Here is a 23717-nt window from a genome sequence, read left to right on the forward strand (position 1 = left end):
CCCAATCAATTTTCATAGATAAGGGATTCAACTCCAAGCCATAAAGAATTACAGGGGCCACTTTTCCTATGTAAAACCTCCCTAAGGGTTGGATGGAAAATGTACACAGTTTGGAGCAGTTTCTTTTCATCTGGGCTCCCAAACTAATTACCTTATGATCCAAAATCAGAAGATGACTAATTGTTGGAAAGGCTCTGATCACTACCCCCAAATAGGTTAACTCAGTAACCAGTTTGACTTGCCGATTATCCATTGACCAACTATAAGACTTAAGTATCTTATTTGGATGTTTAAACACCAGCACCTTTGATTTTTCAGGATACATTTTTAGGTCGTTAGTCCGGGCATAATCAGCAAATGCTGATAGCTGATAATAGTCGTTGCAGCCCGACTTGTGAGTGTTCTAAAACCACTACATCGTTGGCATAGGCCAACCAGTTAAGTTTTGTTTCACCAATCTTTGGAATAATAAGTCCTACACCTTGAAGCCATTCACATAGATCTGACATAAAAAGAATGAAGAGGAAAGATGCAATCAAGCAGCCCTGCCTGACACCTCTCTCGACCCCAATCAGAGTCGACAGTGAGCCCGCGCTATAGAGCCTAACACGCATCAAAGAATTCTCATGAAGCTCAATAACAATGGACAGAAGATTGGAGGGGGCTCCCCAGCTGTTCCACTTTCGCCATAAGAGATTTCTATTGACAGTGTCAAAAGCCTGGGACAGGTCAATCCATGCCCCAAACATTGGGGGCTACCCTTCATAGTAGATGGTAAACTAATACAGTTTAGAACAAGTGCGTTCAAGGCTGCTGACAATCCTCTTCTGACCCCCGTTGGCTGCTTGGGAATAATACCTTTAGATTTGACCCATACCTCCATTTCACTCAAGATCAGGCCCACAAAGATTTTACTGTCTGCATCTAAGTGTGTCTCTAATTAAAAGGGAACGCTCGCTAAAACCCATTCTGAAAAAATAACATTGACTTTGACAAAGGTTACATGTGAATACAACATCAAAGGAAGGTCACATGTGGCCAATTGTTGTTCCCGTAAGGAGTTTGAAATCATCTCTGTGATATTACATGGGAAGACAATTATTTGCAACGCTTTAAGGTTAAAGATCTATCTTAAAGGGTGGTCGTGTGTTCCTACATGTGTTTTTGCTTCGAAGACTGAACCTTGAAGTATTCAGAACAAATATTCTTTAATTCCAGATGTTGTTGTATTGATAAGAAGAACGAGCTGTACCCAAGCCAAGAGGCTAATCTTTTCCATGGTGAAAAAAGTCCTGTTTAGATCTGTCCACCTGATCTGTGAGGTTGTTAAAGGTCTAGTGTCCTCTGATACAAGTGTGGGATTGTAACCTGAATCTGGAAAAGTGGCACTACAGCTTCTGGGTCGTTACTGGAGACAAGAAGGTGTGAACAAAGCTGGGGAAGGGAGCTGGGTGCTTGTAAAGATGATTAAGAGGATAATCTGTAATGCTGAAGACTGCTGAAGTTGAGAGAAAATCACTCTTGGTGAAGAAGCAGGTTATACTTGTGACAGGAAGCAGACAGAAAAGGCAAAGAGGCTTCCCTTTTCTTGGAGCATAGGAAATAAGAGTGCCTTCTCTCTACCTGCAGAGGTCGAAGTGTCCTGTCTTTATTTGCCTAATCATTTTGAAGTATAAAGTTGACGCAGAAGTACCTGAAATGTGGCGGTGTATAGAACTGTCAGAGGATGTCACATTGAAGTTGGTTGAAGTAGTGGCATACTGTGGATCAAAGGAGTCTGTCCACATGGTAATAGTAGCAGAAGGGTGGTTGTCAAGAGAAAAGCAACAACCCAAAGTGAAGCATCCTGACAATTATATCAATGTACTGCAGAATTCGTAACCAATTGTAAAGGAATGGTGATAGTAAGGATACAGTCATGTATATAAGACAGCGGTTGGAGAAATGCATAGTGGGGGTGGGGGGTGGTGATTGAGTTGGCATGGATTCCCAGTCATTGTGGGGTTTTGGGTAATGAGTTGGTGGACAGGGCAGTGTATGAGGACACAAAGAGGGGGTGGTGGATGTAGAGGTCCTCTTAAATGTGGCTGAAATGCAAGTGGTGGTGCAAGATGGCATTAAAGGAGAGTGGCAAAGTCGATGGGATAAGAGCAGGAAGGGGCAGCAATTGTATGCAGTGCACATGTTGGCCCAGGTTCAGATATTGAGGTGTGTGCAGAGTTGGCACAGGGGGAGGAGACAATCTTGAATCGTCTCAAAGTGGGTCATGCCGGATTGACAGGCTGGACCTTTCTGATGGGTAGAGCTGCCTCTGCAGTTTGTGAGGGTTGCGGAAGCCCAGAGACAGTGGTTCACTATATGCTGGGATGCATAAAGTATAGTGTGCCGAGGGAGTTGCTTAAAGCCAGGATGAGTGGCATTGGGGTGGATGTTTTGGGGCTACTTGATTTGTTCTGTATGAAAAAAGGGTTTGTCCATCAGTATGTATGTGCTCAGCTGATTTGAGTGTTTTAAGGCAAGCATAATCTATGCAGTTTGAAATCGCCGGCTCCAGTCCTTTGGGGCAATACCAAGAAGAAGGCTTTCAAGGCTATACTGCACTGATGACCCCTAATAAGGCTGAAACTAGGTATGAGGTTGTCTGGCAGCCTTGAGAACTATCCATCTTGGGTTGATAAAGCCATGTATAAAGTAGTATGCCCTGTACAATAAAGACAGTTCCCTTTTCAATGTTTTGGTGTTAATGTATTATTTGTTATGCTTTCAAGATTAAAGGCAATATCGAAACATTACAATCCAACAAAACATTGCAAATGGTGATTAGTGTTTGATGGTGTAGAAACAGGTCCATGGTGGATTGAATACTTTATTAGCATGTTTCCTGGTTTTTCATCTTGACCAAGGTGTCCCATAACAATAAGAACATCGAAATTCCAAGTTCTTTCCGCAGGTTTTAAGTAATTAGTAAGGAGCTGCATAGATGTAAGTGTTTACAAAGTTCTCAATGAAAGATGGCCATTGCAGAGTGTTGCAACAGCAGTAGATTCGTTATTACCTATTAAAGGGCTAATTCACAGAACGTTTTCCAATGGGGTTTTGCCATTATGAAACGCTTCTGCGAACCAGGCCTTAAGAGTCTCTTGCTGTAATACAAATGTCAGAGGAAAGTTGCATAACATATTCAGAGCCATACTCAGAGAAATTGTTTGCTACAAACTTCATACTTGTATAAGCTGAAGTTCCCAGACGAGGTCTCTGTAATTGGGATGAACTAAAGGAAGTAAAGAAACATTGTGTGGGGTCTGAACTACTGAGTGTATTATTGTTGGAATACCTCATGGGGAAATGTTTACCCTCAAGAAATTCATTCAGGCATCCAGGAATTTACTGACTAGGCTGTAGAAGATAAAACAATTAACTAAAAAAACAAACAGTCGAGTTTAGGCACAAACGAAAGTTCCTGTAGGTCACTGATGACTTCATTGCAAAGATCCAGTAGAGGGAGAATAATTATCAGGGCAGAGGACTGGTGAGTTTTGGAGGAAATTCATATAGCATGAGTGGTTCGACCAAGACGGCTGATTACAAGAGGGCACATCAGTCCAGCGAGTAAGATGAGGATCAAATGTATCTGCAACAAGGAGTAGAGGAATAGGGATCTTTAGAAGAACCAGGTTATCATGGAATGGTTTAGGACAGGGAGACAACCTTCACTGGATGAGACACTCACCCCACACCACTAAAAGCAGACAAAGATTGTGATGAATCTCAAAATGTGTACTCCCCGAAAAATCCTTTGTCCTTGAAAAAGGAGTGTGGTTTGTGATGATGCAAAATTACATCCCTTTTGAGGTCAGAATAGAGTTCAATACTTTTCTAAGAAATATGTGATAGAAAATATTTTTGCAGCGAAGGAAGAACATGTGTCTGATAATATCACTGACTTAAGGGTACCTTCAAATTGTTATCTTCCTGTGACTCCCCTACAATCCATGACATTTGAACACAATGTGATACAAGATATTGAGAAAATGAAAGAAAACCTACAACCAGGCTTTAAGAGTCTTATTGGAGATTCAAAGCACGTTGCACGTTCATGGGACGCAAGCAAATACATTTTTTATAAAATCAATAGCAAAGGGGAGCAATTGTGATCATGGGCACATGCAAAATATAAAGGAGTGTGATGGTATTCTACACAATTGTACAATGAATCCTCGCAAAATATAAAGGAGTGTGATGGTATTCTACACAATTGTACAATGAATCCTCGCAAAATATAAAGGAGTGTGATGGTATTCTACACAATTGTACAATGAATCCTCAGAGGAAGATTCAACGACCTATTTGCAATTACACGTTTTGAGCGTAGTCAATACAATGTTGATGTTTGCTGTTATGCCTCCTAGCAGATTAGGCAATCGTCTTGCTGCTTTTTAGTTTTTAGGGGGTGTTGAAAGCACTGCCTATACACCAAAACAATTGTCATTGGAAGTGAAGGTAGGAGAGAGAATAGATGTGAGGAGGGACATGCAGCCTGTAGTTGGTTTTGGGTTATTTACCAATGTATTATGCACTCCTGGTTGTGCTAGTGCTTATGGCCATTCCCACCCACTACCTGTCCATACTCACCCAAACCATATCACCCTAGGATGTTTTTGGACTCTGTGCTTTCTGAGCAGCTTCTGAAAGGTAATAGTTTAAAAGCAGCTAGAAACCAGCCAGCCAGACCAGTTCCTGATTAACCAAAACTGCCTTATCCAAGTACACCTTCAGTCACTTGATTTATATGCAGTATGTGTCTCATTGCATGCGTCTCTTTTAGAATCACCAAAATATTCTCTTTCCTACCAGTCCATGGAAACATTACAGTGTTTCCATAGACTGGTAGGAAAGAGAATACTGTGTTTTCTGGGAGATGGGATTGGTTCACTTAGGACTAGAGGCTAGAGCAGCTGTGGATTCTGAGTGATGGGATTGGTTCACATAGAAACAGATGCCAGATCTGCTGGAATTTTCTGAATGTGATGGCTTCCATTAGAACAGGAAACAGTGAGACCTGTTCAGTGAGATGATGGGTTGACTTAGAGATAGAGGTCAATTCACCAGGATCATCAAGCTGAGCGGTTGCTTGACATCTAGAGGTGAATTCTGCATGGAGGTCATGAGATGGGTGTCTTTTTACTTGGTAGAGCTGGGCCTGTGTTGGGATAGGGTGGCCTTCAGTGAGCTAGTTTTGGGGTGGGTGGGGCGGATCAGTCGGGCCATTAAATGAAAGATCTGTATCAGCTTGAGTTTCAGGCTATTGGTCTTTGGTCGGAGAAGGTGGTCTCCTTATCCGCAGCTGTTCTGTGGAAGGCGACTAAGGTTATTTTATGAGTGTGCCAGTTATCGTCCTGGACGTCCCATGTAGCAGTGACTACCCAGCCACCATTGTGCAATTTATTTCCCAAAGAACCAAAAATACCATACAATAACTGTTCTTTCCTCTTGCCCACGTGTAGACATCTCTTAAGAAATGCATGAGGTATTTTTGGCTGAGAATTAGTTTGTCACTGAGTAAAAGTTAAAGTCTATCCAACAGAGACTATAGAATGGCGGTGTTGCATTCACCCCTGTCTATAGCTGAGTGTCTACATGCATTTCATGATTCTCAGGTTTACCCCAGCCTTGAACAGCTCTATCCCCCTAGACTCTCTATATATGTGTAGCCTTTTTACCGCCAGCACCATAACCAACAAAACTCTCAGTCTCCGCCTCAGTCTCACTCAGTAACTGAGATTGAAAACAAAAGATTCAACACTGCAACTTGACTCACAAGTGAAATGTCTACCCCAAACATTAGAGCACCCAAGAACATCAGGCCCGGGAAGAGGCACCACATCATCACTTTCAGAACAAGAACCTCTGCACCATGAGGCCTATTGGGGTCTACTCATCCCTTCACCCACTTTCCCTGACCATGAGTAGTAAGAGTGGGTAATAATAGCAACAGATTGTTACAGCACTTAGAAGCTGGAGGAATCCAGCATGAAGCCCTATGTCAATCGTCATACAATATAATAGAAGGCCTGGTGTATCTTTGTCCGATGCAGTTACGCGCAATAGAGACTGCCCTTTTCTCCTGTTATCGCTGCTTGCAGGAGCTGTCGGAAATATATAAAGCCAGAATGAACATGAACACTCTGAAAATTCCTCTCCTCACGCACTTTGGCTCCTGAACACGGGCTTTAACACTAGTTACATATATTCTAATACTTTTAACTAGAAAGCCTAGCACTTGTTAGAACACCCCCCCTCCCTTCCCACACCAGAGACAATCAAATATTAATTACAGACTTTATTGCCATCTTACTACGTAGTCTTTGCATTGATCAACAGTAGACACCCCTTCCATCCTCTACAGCCCTTCCATATTCTGGGCGCTGAGGAAGGGGTCTCTCATAGAAGGGGCTTTCTTATCACGTAGCTCGTTAGACACACAGTCACACTCATTCCCTTGTAGGATTGCCCAGTGCATACATCCATGCCCTGCTCCTCCAAGCAAATTTAGGTACCCTTAATGGCACCCATTCAGTAAAGGCACCCCTTTATTAGTCGTATAAAACATTATGTTTGCTTCCTTTCAGGTGCATAGCAACTCCCGGAAAGCCTCTGTATTCCCGTCCTAATGCCAGGATGGTTGAGCTCTGCTTTCGTGTCACCACACTCTATCTTTGTTTCCTTCCCAGTATCATTGTGAGTGATGGTCTTACAAGCCTCCTTTCTTACACCTGCTATTGGGTGGATTTCCGCCCAATCCAGGAGGACCTTGGGGGTCACAATCGGAACTTCACACCTTGGGTGTAACACAAGGCAGAAGGGTTTGCTTTTTTTTTAATGTAAACCGCCATTCCAGTCAATGGTTTGGAAATCAGGAATTTTAATGTGACCGATAGTCTTGAGCAACTCCAAAGTGGTCCTAAGAAATCAATGGCTACAACCAACCTGGATGTTACCTGCTCCACAAAGCTAACCTCTCTTGTACAAAGTATATAACAATCGCTCCCGTTTTTTAGTTTTGGCTACCGTGGCCATCGTTATTTGAGCTGTCCTTGTTCAATTGTCAAATTGTTATTTGCACGGTACATATAGCTCTCTTCAAATTCATGCTCATAACAGTTTACACTGATGCATTTAGGGGATAACTGGGTGGATTCTCACCGTTCTCTCAACCTTACACTGAAGTTACGCTAATAACTGTTAGCTGCAAAGTCCTAATTGAGTCCTAGATGTCTAAATGCGTAGATCCCTCTGGGTTCTCCTGCAATGCAATGCATCGAATTTTAACAAAGGTGTCATATTTGTATGGGCACTTGCATAGTAAAAAAAGATAATGAAAACAAATGTCCATCTTTCTTCCATTCAAGCTAATCATCTTCTACTTCAATTCAGATTTGAGATCAGTAATGTGGGCTCTTGCAATATTCTTGCAATCATTCATACAGCCGTGGTGCCGGCAGGGCTCAAGGCCTATATTAGCAATTCAAAGGGTTCCTTGATTAGTATTTTTATTAAAGTATTTTACTCCCTCTTTTGGAAAGTTGAGAGTAAAAGTATTTTTCATGGAGTACAAATGTGGTTACCATTTTGGACTGCTTTATTTTTGGCCAAGAAAAACTATTTTTGTATAGTTTTTTTAAAATAATCCAAACATCCTTTGTATTCAGCAATTCCTATAAATGAAAAGAGACCTTTTTATCCTATAGGCCATTGCCATATCAAGAAGCCCTAAAGCAGAAGTTCTCTTTGTGGAAGAATGCGCTCTCTTTTTGGAAGTATTGGGCAGATTTTAGGGAGTAAAATAGGCAGCCGTGCCAATTATAACGAGCCCTGGGAGTTCCTCCTACAGTGAACCACTCATGCCTACACAAGGTCTCCTGGGCACGACACAATGCCTGCTCTCCTTGGTCCCAGAAGAGACTCATTCCAGCGATTCGCTCAGTGCAGCCTCATCAGGACAGTTTGCTGGGGGCCAAAGGCATGGGTGGCTCCCGGAGGCTGCTCCCATACCCAGTTTGACCTGTTCACAGGTGGGAGCCCTAAGCAGGTCACAAGTCCAGCCACCAGCACCTTCCAGGTAAGAGACAACGTTCACTTAGTATCTAGCCAAACCCTACATTACATCTGGGTGAATATCTATGTCGAGCCATATATTCCATCTAGGTGAATGATAATAGGCAGCCTCCTTTGAATGCAGCCCAGGCATGAAACCTAAGTAGATATAGAATGTAGCATTGCCTTGATTCCAGGCGAATGTGGAATGTAGCCAGTGCATTGAATCCATATGAATATAGAATGCACCCTTTCCATAGATTCTAGCTGAATGTAGCCATTGTACTGAGTCTAGTTAAAGGCAGAATGTAGCCTGTGTATTGAATCTGGGTGAATTGTAGAATGTAGGCAATATTTAAAATCTAGTTGTATGCAGAAGGAAACAATTGTATTTCAATCAAGGTGCATGTTGAGGGTAGCCATTGTGTTACATCTGGATGCGGGTAGAATGTAGCCATTGCATTAAATCCAGGTAATCCTGGAGTAGGGTGAAGATAGGGAATCTAAGGCTTCCTTAGGGTGCAGCTCATATACTCAACATATTACACTCTATGCTTATGAAATTTAGCCGAAGCCACGCCCACTGACCCACACGCATCTGCTATCATACACTACTGTAAAACACCTCACACAACACCCCTGCCATAAGAATACAGCTACCTGTCACGACAACATTTGAACTGTAGCTACACACATAACGACTGTCCTCTTGCATACCCTCTCTAGACTACCTCCCCAAACTACTATTCTCCTCCAACTAGACATGGGTGGCTAGCAGGGACTTGCCCACCCTTTATATCCTCGTATTGGCTAAAATGCACACACGCATACTGGCACCCCCTTGAATTTCCCATACCTTGGACTTTGGCGCACCAAGGGCGTTCAACCTCCAGCATGGTGTGACCATACTAAAGGTGAAAGGTGATATATAAATGAGGCATTACATTACATTACTCTGCCGTCTTCGTGCCTTCGAGTTATCATGCATTACCCCTTTTCCATCTGAGCACACAGCATTTTGATCACAATCTTTTTCTTCTGAAATGACTGATCCGTACCTTTTTTGTTGTGCAGGTTTCAAAATCCTTTTTCATATTGGGAAGCCCATTATTCAATAGAGCAAGTAAGGTTGTTTGTGTATTCAGGTTTTTTGCATCATTCAATGGGCTGAAGTTCATCTTTGATCTAATGATGCCTTTTTTTTTAATAATAACACACCACTAAGTCACTTTACTACAAGACACACGCTATTGGTTGCACGCGGGGGGGCTCACCACCATGAAAGCAGGGCAATAGGGGCTTCATTAAAACAAAGTACACAGGTGAGCTATTGGCTTTACGTAGCTATGTTTAATGGGAAAGTTGCACAATTAGAAATGAATAACTATACACAATAGATTCACAGCTGGCAATAGGAATAACCACATCACAACACACACATGTATTATTATTTATAACATAGTGCGTTCATTTCATAATGAGACTAGTCTTCTGTTAAAGGGACCTTTTCAACAACACGACGCCATCCTCACGTGACACACACAAACTCATCAACATCCATGCTCTGATGAAGACGTGGAGGGGTGTGACCCCTGTTTAACCAATGTGAGAACACATAGTAGAGTAGATGCATTATAAAGTGTCATAGTGGGTCCATCCACTCATTATACGCCGAAACACGTGTCGGAAAGGGGATATTGCCAAGATCTGTAAATGTCTTGGCAATATTAACAACATCTGTATGTGTCAACAATATCAACAATTACCTGTAGGTGTTGAATAACAACAGCAACACCATTAGAGGAGATGCTGTAATAGTTATTCAGGATACAATTGGACTATACGAACACTCGCCACACCAATCACAATAGGTGTTAAATGCCACTGTCAGGCACTTAGGGTCCTGGTCGCCCTCCTTGCTATGTTTTGTTAAATCAAATTGTGTTTTTTTTCATAAATTAAATGTTGCATACCGTTTTCTAGGTTCCTCTCAAATCATTTATGTACAAAACAGCCAACCGTGCGTTTACTCTGTTCTTTGAGATCATATAAGTACCCTGGCATTCTTGAACCCACAAATGAATAAAGTGACAATGTATGCACTCAGTGCTGCACAAACACAATGGTAATATAGCAGAAAAGCCATCTTAATCTAAGAGACCTTCCTATGCTATGGAGAATCCCACCCATATAGCCAGCTGTTGCTTGGCTCTGTTGAGTAAAGTCAAACCATTATCACTGTAAGTGTTAGTGGCCATCAATGCAGGTATCTAATGGAGTCTGGAGGAGGGGCAAATGGCAAGCCCTCCAGGCCATTACAAGGCCTGTTTGTCAATGGGGAAGGCAGACTTGTAAGACAGCCTTGTTGTGAGTATGGTGGTGTGGTAAAAATTGGCGGTAACATAATTACCCCTCTGTTATGGCCGCATTACTACACCACCATACAACGAGATTGGCGGAAAAGTGGATAATTCACCTGCAGCTAAGAGCTGGAGGTAAATCCACCACCTTTCCACCCAAAAAAGCAGCAATTTCAGCTGAATAACTGCCGGCCGAATTTCGGGCAGCAGTAATTCTGCCAAAATCCCCATGTAGTGCAATGGAGTCCAATGGAGTCCAATTAACGGGGACTAACACCGCCTACTACCACATGTAATCCAATGATAATACCACTGAACCAGGTGGCAGTAACAGTAATTCGATTTGGTGGTATATCGGCGGATTTACTGCTGAGATACCACCAAACTCCCATAGCTGCATTCTGGTTCTTGGAAAGTTCGGAATGGCATTATACCTTGACATCTACATACCTTGTGTCAACAAGTGCCTTCCCTTCATCTCTGACTGGGTCACATGCAGCAGTGGTGTAATTTTTGTAGTATACTTTCTCTGGGATTGTTTTGCCTTTTTTTCTTTTTACAAATCAGCTACTTTTTGTATAAATCTGTCTGCGCAATAACAATATTTTTTAGGGTGAAAACTTTTTTTGTGCTAAAAATTCTATGGCTAAAACTGTGTGGCCAAATAGTTCACGTTATATGTTAGAAAAATTGTAGATTCCTTCTTTGTACAAAGGGTGGGTTGAGTGATGCTATAATCTTTAATAAGGTTGTTGTATTGGTGCTATTAGTCTCTTTTCTATGGCATACTAGTGAGTATAAAATGCCAGGAGAGTGATGTTGTGATGGTGCGTGTTTGCATTAAACTAAAGGCCTCATTTTAAGTTCGGCTTGATTATGTTTTTGCCAGTATTATTTTTATACGGTTTATTCAACCTTTAAAAAAAAAATTTTTGACAGACAAATCATGTCCAATCAACCACATATCCTTTTAAAATCCATTTCTCTCGCCGCCGTTCTGTACACAGTAAAACAAATGGCCTGAGTCTTGACGTTTTGACTACAGGGGCTCATTCGACTCCAGGCACTTCAATTGGTTCCTTCAAATCCAATCTTGTTTTTATGACCTGGAGGAAGGTTATCAAATTGAACAGTACAGTTCGGTTGGAGGCTTCAAAGAACATTTCCCACCAGTTTTCCAAACTCCTTGAACTAATATTATGAATAATCGGTGAAAAAAGCCGTCCTCGTTCTTTCCCAAGGCTCGGGCATGACATGATCAAGTGCTTTAGAGATTCCATATCAAAATTACAGAAACGACACCTTCGATCAATATTTGCATACTTAGGCCAGGAGCCTAATCGCTCTTTTGTATTTAGAGCGTTTAATCTGAATCTCATGTACAAGGCTCTGGCATGCTGATTTGGCAGATGGGTTAGATAAGAGTGGCGTTGATTGAAGGCTTTCGCTTCACCTGGGACTTCCTGCATTAGCTTACATTTTGTTCTTTGCTCACAGGTCTTGATCCAATCTAACCGCCAAATCTTCATCTTTGCTGCATCTGGGTTTTCCACTAGCAAGGCAGAAGTAATATCATACTCGCCTAGCAGGTCTTGACAAAGCTGATTCCACTTTGCGAGTATTGTATACTCTTTCGCACTGTCTGGTCTATGCATAATTTGGAATTGGGGTGTCGGAGTCTTTAGCATCGTTTTACGGTATAGGCTTAGCAGATTCCACATTACTCTAGCATGTATTGAAATTAAGCCAAGCTCGTACCGTATACAAACAGTTGCTATTCCCCTCGGTAGGTGTAGTACACGAGACCAGAAGATGTTTTCTAAAGAGTTCCATAAATCATTAGAACAACCAAAGGCGTTTTCTCCTCCGTAGATCAGGCTCGGGACCACTTTCTGTTGAAAAAATAGGATAGTCGGCTTCAATGAAAATTTGCCGTATTTGTTGTTAATTAAGCATGCTTGATTTGCTAATTGCCGACATTTGCTTTTTGCCACTTCCGTCCAACGAGCGTCATTTCTGCTCGCACTGATAGTCATCCCCAGATATTTCACGGATTTTACAATTTTGATACATTCGTCGGCAATGTACCAATGCTCTTTCAACCCCTTGCCAAGGGTTCCTAATATCAAATTTTCGGTTTTTAGTCTATTAATTTGCAAGCCGTTTGATGTTATATAGGTATTTATCAGGTTCATTTTTCGCTGAAGACCTATAGGCGTCTGATCTATTAGGACCAGGTCGTCAGCGTATAACAGGTAGTTGATAGGTACTCCCTGAATTTTTGGGGGGAACATGTTGTTACCACAAAAGATCTCAGTCATATCTGATATAAACAAATTGAATATTGTTGCTGCCAAGGGGCAGCCCTGCTTCACTCCCCTACATGTTTTGATTTTTGCAGACAAGGTGCCTTTCAGGTCCAACCGAACTCTGATAGACGTCTCAGAGTGTAGTTCCTGAATTGCACTCAGTAAGCTAGGTGGGCAGCCCCATTTGCTCAGTTTATCCCACATCCTCTCTCTATTGATACTATCAAATGCCTGCGTGAGGTCGATCAGAGCCAAATAGATTTTTGTTTTGGTTCTGAGAGCTTCCATCTTTAGGAGGTTTAGTAGTAATAGATTGAGGCCACAACCTACTCCTCTTACAAAGCCCGCTTGTCTCGGATCAATGTGCTTAGATTCTTCTGCCCACTTCACCAATTTGCGTTGAAGCAAGGTTGCATAAATCTTCCCTACAACATCAAGTAATGCTATCGGACGATAGTTTTTAGGGTTGGTTCGATCTCCTTTTTTAAAGATGGGAACCACGATAGCACTTTTCCATGAATTGGGAGTAGATCCATTTTTTGCAACGCGGTTGAACAGAGTGGCACAGAAATCTGCCCATAGTTCTGGATTGCGTTTGATCGTGTAATTAGTTAGTCCATCTGGGCCCGGCACTCTGGATTCACTCAAGCCCTTAATAATTAAGAGAATTTCATCTCTTTCAAATTGCAAATCCCACTTAGATTCGGGCAGGAATATATTAGCTCTTACTAGATCGTCTTTGGTGAATAAAGTAGAGTAGAATGCAACCCAGGCTTGTTCACTAACAGCGTTAGCCTGTAAGGCATATTGTGAGGATGCACTGTTGTTTATTATGCTCCAGAATTCTGCTGAGTTACGCCCTTCCATTTTTCCCATCATCATCTCAGAATCATTTTGTAATCTGGTGGCCTCATGAGACTTAAGCCAATGTTTATATTTCTGTTTGATCGCTCTACAGATTTGTTTCACATTTATATTGAGGATGGTTTTGGTTTTCCTTAATTCCTGTCTCATCAGACGTTTCTGCTGTAGCACACAAAGGTCGAATTTGTGTTTTCGATGTAGTTGAACATGACTCAGTTTGGATCTTCTCTCTTCAAATTGAACTAATAAGTGTTCGTATTCGAGACCCTCAGTATTTTCTATAAATTTTGTTGTTATTGCCTCTACTTCTGGTTCTGATAAATGGAGTCGAATCCTACCTGAGCCTGTTTTTACCGTGTGCGACCATACTTGCTGCGGACAGGCGCATTTTTTCTGGAGGGTTAGTTGTACCATTTCATGATCACTATGGACCATTTTTTGGACATTAAAATGCAGAACTCTCTTGTGAAGATTTTCAGTTACAAACATGTAGTCAAGTACTGATGTTAATGCGTCTCTTCTCCACGTAGGCTGTGGTGTTACCGTTTAGCATGTGTAAAGCACGAAGATCCATTTCATCGCACCATTGCACTGCTTTAGGCTCAAGTTGGGATTTCTCTTTCACACAGTCCAAGTTCAGATCACCACAAACAATCAAGTTCAGCGAAGCTTCTTTCCCAAGGAGGTCGTCTATCACAGTAGTCACAGTGTCTAGAAAAGTTGTTGCAAGTTTATTTCGATGGTTCCAATAGACATTAAGAATATGTAGGCGATCAACGTTCTTTCCATTAGGTTGGAGTAAGGCAATAGTTGACAGTTGAATAAATGGAGACAGGTTCTGAGAGTGTACAATCCTAAAACCCACCGCCTTTCTCACTGCTGTCAGTAAGCCCGACATAGGTCTTCCTTTAGCTTGGTGAATAGCCGGGTTACAAGCAATTTCAAATCCTTCTAAGAGAGGGCTGGAGGATAGCCAAGTTTCTTGAAGGCACAACAGGTCCAAGTTGGTTGCCCATGGTGTTTGAAACAAATGGCTAAAACCTCTAGTGTTCCAAGAGGCCAGTCGACAGACATTTTGCGTCTCAGACTTCTGGCGTTATTTGTTATCGCTCTTATTTAACAAACCTGCAAGCCAAGACCAATCAGAATCTGCTGGAATTAAAGAAGGATCACTTGTACTTTCCGCGAGGGTCTTATGACTGCGTAAGGGTCCGTTCACGGTGATTCGTATACACTCTCCTGTTTGCATAAGTTTAGATGGTTTAGCCACAGAGGTAGACTTCGGTACTGGGCTCCGAATCAGTGCAGCGGATGGTCGTGATTCGAGCTGCTGAGAGTGGTTTCGACTCTTCCCGTCTACAGTGACACCAGGATCTCTTTTGTGTATTGGTAATTGCAGGCAGCCATCAGCTCTTGATATATCAAACCCCAAGGACATTAGAACAGGCCCAGCCTCTAGCATGGCTTCAGCAATCAGTTTTGATTGAAGATGTAAGATGACAGCGTCGTTTTTGTTCTCGTCATAGAATTCAACAATTCTGAGATCGTCAGATTCAATTGCTCTTAGGCTAGGAATCAAGTGACACAGCCAGAGAACATTGTGCCGATTTAGGATTAGATCGTCCGAAGATTCGATACGCTCGAGTAACAAACGTTGCAGAGTATGAGACTCTTGATTCGCTGAATAAAGTTCTCTTCCATTATCAACGTTTGACTTCTTCTTCGGCAGTTTCTGTGTCACTTGTTGAGGCTTAGCCCAAGGGCTAAGGACCGGTCCTCTGGGGATCCTTCCAGGGTCACGAGAAACTCCAGCAAAGTCACGGAACACCGTCTCACTAGTCGTCAGCAACTTCACCTGCTCGTTCCAGTCTCTGCTAGCATCTTTGCTAGTCGGTAAGGCCATAGATGCTTTCATCCTTGCTTCGAGTAGCTTTCTTTTGTCCTCAAGCGTTATAAGTTCCAAATTTACCGCTTCCTTTCCAGGTGGTAAATTAGATGTTAAAGAGATCACTTGGCATGTTCTAGATGACATCCGCGTATCGTCAGGAAGTATCGTTTCATTATTGTGTACATTAGAAGACATCATGGGGGACCGCTTACAATCGCCTATGGCCTGATCGGCCATCGACTGTAAGTTGTTCAGTGATTGTACCAATACAACTGAGTGGCCCGCATGAGTGGCCAATGGTGGTAAAATCTCTTCTGCTGTTGATACTTGAAGCACAGCCAATGACCGTTCGTGATCATTTATCATTGCGTTGTTGCACGAATCTTCGTCCTCATAGGTTGAGACATTTATCAGAGTGTCAGATATGTCACTAGTACGGGTATAAGAGACATTTAAGGCCTTGGCTGTATTTAAACTGCTTTTTTCAGTTTGGTTGCAAGCTGTTGGAACTACGTTTGTGGACACACCGTTCACCCTTATATCCAAACTTTTAAGGTTTCTCAAAAACTTAAGCGAGTTAATGTTACGTCTCTTAGCTTTCTTTTTTGGTTGATTTTTAGTCTTCATTCCAAGGGTCTCATTTGCAGAGCTGTTGGCTTTGCTCGTCTTTTGTAAGTCACCAGCGGGTTTAAAAATAGCAAATATCCCAGTGGGTTCAGCCTCGCTGTTCTTCATAGCCTGAGATGGGGCGAAGAATTGCTGCTTTTGAGCGATGACTTCCTTCGATGTAGATGGTCTTTGTGGATCTTGTAGGGCTAAATTAGACACGTCATGGGCCTCTAGAATTGCTTTAGCAAAGCCAGACTTCAGACTCATTACTTCACTATTAATTGAAGTAGGAGTTTTTGTAGCGGCCGCACAACAGTCATTATATTCATCCAAGCAGGCAATAGAATGGTCCTCGAGCACAATCGACTTAACATGCGTCTGTTGGTCAGAGGTATCTACTGTTGACATCTGTACATCACTTACAGTTTTTTGCGTTTGACACTTATGGCAATAAGGATACTTTAATTGCTCTTCGCATTCTTTTTTTTTGTGAAATATTTTCAAGGCCTCTTTAGCAACCTCTGCCAGTAATTTTTTATCAATGTTAGCATTTGTGACTTGATTTAAGAGTGCGGCCTCTGTTATATTAGTCTTCCTAATCATCTCTTCCACCATGTTCCTGGTTTCAGACATTTCTTTTCCAAAGTTTACAGATTTATTGGACAATCTACAGACCCCTGCAGACAAGTCTTTGATCGTGTCATTTAGACTTTCATATAGTTTGAGAAAAGGAGCAATCGATAAGTTTAGTGAGGACATTATCAGGGCCTGTAAATCTTGCATTGACGGTAAGTTCCTTGCAAGTTCAGGCATGGTTGCTTTGCTAGGCACGCCTTTCTTTTTATAAACAGGCCGTCTAATTTTAGGGTAGGGCCGCTCCATCAGCGAGGAATCTGAAGACTCATGTCCAGCGAAGATGTCTCTAGATGCTACATCCGAGTTAAGAGAGTCGTGCTCAGATTCCAGGGGCAGGGTGCAGTGAGGTGAAATGCTGTACACAAGCCTTTTAGCTTTCTTATTTTGGGAGCATCTTAAACTGGGTGAGAGGCTTTCCTCACGTCTCGTGCGTTTCATCAGGTAACCAACTCCATTCTTCTTTTGTTTCTCAAGTAGAGAATGATCCCCACTGGCAGTTTGACAACACTCGCTTTCTAAGTCAGCCTTTTTGACACCAACGTTATTTTTGCCAGTTTTGACCTTAGATGTTCTTTGTTGGTTTATGCGAGTGAGATCAGCCAGCAATTTGTTTACCACTTCTAGCGAGTTTCTTCGTTCTCTACCATGAACTATATCAGTATCAGTGGTGGAGTGAATATGCGCTATGTCTCTATGTTGATGAAGAACTCCAGAACTTTCTAAAGGTCCACTAAACACAACATCATCACAGCCTATAGACAGTTGTGGAGCGTCATCTACGGGCCCAGTGAAGGATCGTGCAATTTCTAGAGTCTCCGAATCACAACACTGAAACGACTTTTTGGTAGTCTCTGTTTCGCAAGAAACTCCCTCAGTAATACAGTTCAGGGAGTCAGCATTCAGCGACCGTCGGTGAAACTCACATGGCGCCGAGCCAACCGATTCTGCTATAATATAGGGGATGTCCAACTCTTGAGAGTCAATACTTAAGGGGTTAGAGGAACCGGAATGTTCAATCACCGATGTGGGCAAATGACCAGTGACAAACGTCTTGCCATTGAAGTTTTTCGGATTTGCATCACACGTATCTGAAACGTCCAGCACACAGGCCAGCTTTGCCAACTTTGCTCCAACCACCTGTTCAGTAGCACGCGTTGTAGGCGTGTCGCTCACATCCGACACATCAGACGATACTCTACAGGACTTGGGAGACAGATCGGGCATCGGGCTTAACAAAGGGCTTAACAACGTCTGCTGTATAGGATGCACCACTTTAGCTACAAGTGCGGGTTCAGGGGTGATAAATTGAACACAGGCGTGCGTGTTAGCACTTACTTGTTGAAAAGTGGCAGAGGACTTTTCCGTGGAAACACGAGTTGTGTTGGATGTGTTAGAAGACAGTTCAGCTGGGTCTTCTAGTACATGGCTTACAGTTTCAGCCCAGGCAGCCATATTAGCCTTGCCTCGTATTTCCATTGTAGCTGCTTCGAACCTCCGCTGCGCCCGAGTTTTGGGCGAAAGGACCACCTTCGTCATCTTTTCGAGGGAGTGCACGAGACCTCGCACTCCTCAACCTCCTAAGACTCCCAAGACTCAGCGCCGACTCCGCGTCCGCTCCGCGGAAGTCTCGGGTCTTTCTGCGCTCTCGACACGCCCACAGCCGAGTCTGGAAACAGGCAGCAGTAAGGACACACTGCAAAAAAAACAGAGCGAACAGGGAATCACTCCGGTCACTTCCAAGACTCAGCGCCGACTCCGCGGAAGGCTCGGGTCTTTCTGCGCTCTCGACACGCCCACAGCCGAGTCTGGAAACAGGCAGCAGTAAGGACACACTGCAAAAAAAACAGAGCGAACAGGGAATCACTCCGGTCACTCCCAAGACTCAGCGCCGACTCCGCGTCCGCTCCGCGGAAGGCTCGGGTCTTTCTGCGCTCTCGACACGCCCACAGCCGAGTCTGGAAACAGGCAGCAGTAAGGACACACTGCAAAAAAAACAGAGCGAACAGGGAATCACTCCGGTCACTCCCAAGACTCAGCCCCGACTCCGCGTCCGCTCCGCGGAAGGCTCGGGTCTTTCTGCGCTCTCGACACGCCCACAGCCGAGTCTGGAAACAGGCAGCAGTAAGGACACACTGCAAAAAAAACAGAGCGAACAGGGAATCACTCCGGTCACTCCCAAGACTCAGCGCCGACTCCGCGTCCGCTCCGCGGAAGGCTCGGGTCTTTCTGCGCTCTCGACACGCCCACAGCCGAGTCTGGAAACAGGCAGCAGTAAGGACACACTGCAAAAAAAACAGAGCGAACAGGGAATCACTCCGGTCACTCCCAAGACTCAGCGCCGACTCCGCGTCCGCGGAAGGCTCGGGTCTTTCTGCGCTCTCGACACGCCCACAGCCGAGTCTGGAAACAGGCAGCAGTAAGGACACACTGCAAAAAAAACAGAGCGAACAGGGAATCACTCCGGTCACTCCCAAGACTCAGCGCCGACTCCGCGTCCGCTCCGCGGAAGGCTCGGGTCTTTCTGCTCTCTCGACACACCCACAGCCAAGTCTGGAAACAGGCAGCAGTAAGGACACACTGCAAAAAAAACAGAGCGAACAGGGAATCACTCCGGTCACTCCCAAGACTCAGGCCTCATTTTAAGTTCGGCTTGATTATGTTTTTGCCAGTATTACCTATGGTGACACTGCCAAAATTATTTACTGTTTCCGCATATAGTAAATATCGGGTACCCGGAAAGGTCGGGATGATTACAAGTCATGCAGACCTTTCTGTTATTCCCAATTCTGGAATCCCATAGGATTCCATGGGGTACGCTGGTTACAGCATGTGGTAATTACCGCATGCAGTACTGTCATTGTGTGGATGAAATTACCTCTACATAAAACCAGGCATTAAGTGATAAGGGCGAGTATGTTCATCCTATTTGCATAGGAAAACATAGTAGCTAAGCATTTTAGGTGAATTTTCAGCAAGAGTTTTGGTGTACAAACTCAAAGTTTGGCATGCAGTAAAACCTCTGTTAGTGTAATTGTTGGATGTTTTACCACTACCGCCAAATTCGTAATCGGGCCCTCAATCACTGCGATGTGGAGGGCCTATGTCAAGGCTGCATTCTGCTGACTTTATTTTGATATTTATTAGGTGATGAGCAGGGTTGTGTGCATGTGTATGTGTCTGCGGGTTGCTTTGTTGTTTGACTACCATTGTCTTTGTGTGGGTACTACTTAATATACATCTTCCACAATTTCAGAAAATGGGATCCCGTCATCTGAGCCGGCCATTAGGGTGGTGATCTTGCATGTGTTGACCACAGGGCTGTAACTGGCAGAGCATAGCCTTCACCCTTTCAAAACCTCACTGGGACCAAAAACCGGAGACACATCAACTCCTGACAGAAGTACTCCGTTTTGGCTCAAAAAGAACCCGTCATTGATTTTTGGCCCAGCATTTGCAAAAGACATACACAACTCTTTCACCTCTGGCAGTGGTGCACAGGACCTGAAACACGCAGTTATGGGATCCCTGCTTAAAAGGGATGCTCAATCAATCCTGCAGACCCAACACGATTCTAAGTTATCTTACTGTGTTAAATTGCTGAAGAGTGCAGTGACAAATTAGGTGTAGTCGGCATTTGTAGAAGACAAATGACTGCTCCTTCATTTGACCATCTGTTTCTTTCCTCGGAAGGAGCCTGAGTGATGCCTTCTTGCTGTGCTGAACAACATTTTGTTTAGATCTCTTTTAGCTTTTGTTGGCTCTTGCTGTGGCTTTCCAAACTGTCGACTATTCAATTTTATCGGGTATCCAGTGATTATACCTAATCAAAAATAGAGAATTACATTTTAACGAATAAAAAAATACTGAAAAAATACCAAATTTTAAAAAAAGATATGTGGGGGAGGGGTAAGGGGTTACATCTGATGGGAAAGGGGTTGGGGTGGGGTTTCAAACATGGGGAAACGGGGCTTGGAGGGGGACAGTTTGTTAAAGCTTCATTCTCTAAGTTTGGTTACGATAAAATCACATAGATCCCATTTTTTTGTCTGGCCTCCATCGGTCATTTTTTCTAAGCCTGAAGTGAATTAGCTAATTTTCGCTGGGTCAGTTTCATGAGATTTCCCCTTCCCTTTTCCCACATGAATTGCAAATTTAGATTGTGGTGTACCCCTGGGTTCCGCCATCTGCGACATTCTCTTTGAAACATACTTTCACCCAATCACGTCTCTGAGGTCTCCAGTACTTTAAATACCATTTGAAGACCACTATGGTGGTGATGTGCACAGTATAAAAGCCACTTGACATAACATAACCCGATGACAGTCCTATGCTTGTGCATCTCTGGGGAGATTGTGAGTTGATTCCCGTGATATCCGTCCTTGCCTTTATGTGGCTTGAGAATGGCTGGAGATCCATTTGTTTATGGTCAGCATTGGAAAGATGGAGGTTATTGCTTTGGGGAAGGACTACGGCTTTGGCACGATCATCTTCAGCCGACCTGCTACATACACATCCCGACTCCATGGAAGGCAGCTCGAAACATACATTTCATTTTTGACAGGTATTTTCCCCCATAAATCAGGTAACTACTGTCACTAAATTGTTGGTTTTCATTTTTACTAAACGTATAAAGATTATGTTCGTTCTTCTTCATAAACCTAGCCAAGACTCTGCTGTAAACTTGGACGATTGAAAATAAGAGATCATGGCTCCAAACCTTGATTGTCCTTCCTAAGAAGGCATCCGAGATATATTCACATTTTCATTTTTTTGCACAGTCCACAAGCTCATTTTATCTGCTTCATTCCCCACGTCTCTCATCAGTATCTTATCTGCAAGTGTCTAAATTGTACCTAAGTTTCACAGAAGTAAGAAAGGAGGCCAGACCTTTTCTGTCCAGACTCCCATCCTAGGGAATTTACTTCCTCTTCAAGAAACCATGTCACATCTGGAGTTTAGGATATTTTTTCAAATCATAGCTCTGCGATCAATACAGCTCCAGACTTCTCGGTGACCAAAGCCTCTCAAAGCTGGGAAAACAGTAACAAAAAAGCGGATAAGGTCATCGAGTTCCCCTCTCTAGCTTCATTTTCTAAAGTGGAAAGAGGGCATATTGACAGCAAATCCATGGACTTGTAAGTTGAATGTAGACATCCAGGTCCTATTGGCTACTTGCTTTTACTTTTGCATGACTAGGTGCTGGTACTGTCAGCATATAGTTAAAGGCTCCTCACTGTTCTTAATGTGAGGTAGTGTATGAACCAGGATTCCTGTATTTGAAAGGGGCGGGTTCTTCGGTAATATAATGCCCAGGAGCTGTTTTCAAATAGCTGGCTCAATAAATTACTTCTTTTGTTTTTGGATGTTAGAGCCACAGGGTGTAATTGGATCTAATTTGAAATTGTAATTAACAATTGAACCCATGCATACAGAGTTCGGATAATTTCATGAGCCCACCACCTTTGTGTAAGCCTACCTATTTCAGTATTTTAGGAATGCCTGCTGCTGGTTAGCGAACTGATGACTGCTAATTTGGTATTGAAGGCTTTCACGAAGAAGTATTCCAGGTTTGTATTCAGAACGTGTGTTTACATAGGATTAAGGCCCAGCCACGTCTGACAAATGCAATAAATAGACGTGCCAATCAGGGGATGTGAAAAGATTGACAGTAAAGCAGCCCTGCCCTTCTAGGGGAGTCCGGGGAAATTTCCAAAGAGTGCAGAAAAGAGTGACATTGAAGAAGCTTAAGGAGCCGGAACACATTTTGGCTTGGTGACACATTGGCAACCTGCTACACTGCATTAAAAGAATTCCTGCATTTAAGACAACGCCCACGCGTATTGACCATTTTCGCCTCTTCTAGCAAAAATAATATGTGCCGATGAAGCAGTGGTGTGGGTGGTAATTAGGCTGTGTACAAATACAACTCTAAGTTGACACTGCAGATAATTAAACAGATGAAAGACTGACCGTCTTTTAGGATGAAACGAGTACTTGTGGAAACTAGGTGCAATGAAAATAACCAATGCAAATAGAAATCTTCAAACGTTCCTTGGCCCTTTAAATCCAGAATTGGCAAAACCATCGGTTTTGGCTTTTTTGTAGACCTGGGGTCTTCATTTTTCAGTGACTGGGATAATGGTTCTACCCGGCCATACGATGGCAAAACCTGGCAAATGTTGCTAGTATCTGGCCATAGCATTTCAGTGTCAGTCACCTATCGAATACTCAAAACGGTTGGCTTTGCCACTGCTCGTTTTATTTTGTAAACTTAAGTGTATTGAAAGTTATCCCAAAAACCACAAAATATCAAATTGCATACTCCAAATAACACTCCTGTTGTGCCACCAGGACTAGCATGGCCATGGGTGATCAATTGGTGGATAAATAACCAAACAACACTGACTGGCTGTGTGTCCCTCCTCACATCTCAGTTACGCAAGGCGTTTGCTCCTCTCATTAACGTTACGGCTCTGATGAACATGAGCCCCACTATGGGCTGTGGGAATTCAGCCTCCTCTAACACCATGCCTGAATCACCTGCAAGATGTCAGAATTATAAGGATGTATTTTCTCAAAAGAGGAAAAACATTGACTACCACATCAGTATAATTGTCTTTCTGACTCACTGGTAAAGGAAGATCACATATTTTGAAAGGTTTCGCTGAAAATGTAGGGTAGGGGTTCTTTCGACATCCCATGGCTAGCTAAGGAATCTTGGCGCCAGTAGGGATACATCCATCTAAAAGGAGTGAACCCTGCCCTCTGACCCCAGGAGGTGGTGCCTCTCTAGCCTTGACTCCCATGGTGATTTTAGTTGGTAGGACATGGTACCTAAAGCTGCTGCTATTACTGAACATTGGCCCAAGACAATGGATCATTTTCAGATTTCCCAAAGTTATAACAATGAAATATCTAATATGACAGAAGGTGCACCTTAGCTCAGCGACTGGTGTT

The sequence above is a fragment of the Ambystoma mexicanum genome, chromosome 11 (genome assembly GCF_040938575.1).
Source record: "Ambystoma mexicanum isolate Mex_15411 chromosome 11, UKY_AmexF1_1, whole genome shotgun sequence".
In the NCBI taxonomy this organism is placed as follows: domain Eukaryota; kingdom Metazoa; phylum Chordata; class Amphibia; order Caudata; family Ambystomatidae; genus Ambystoma; species Ambystoma mexicanum.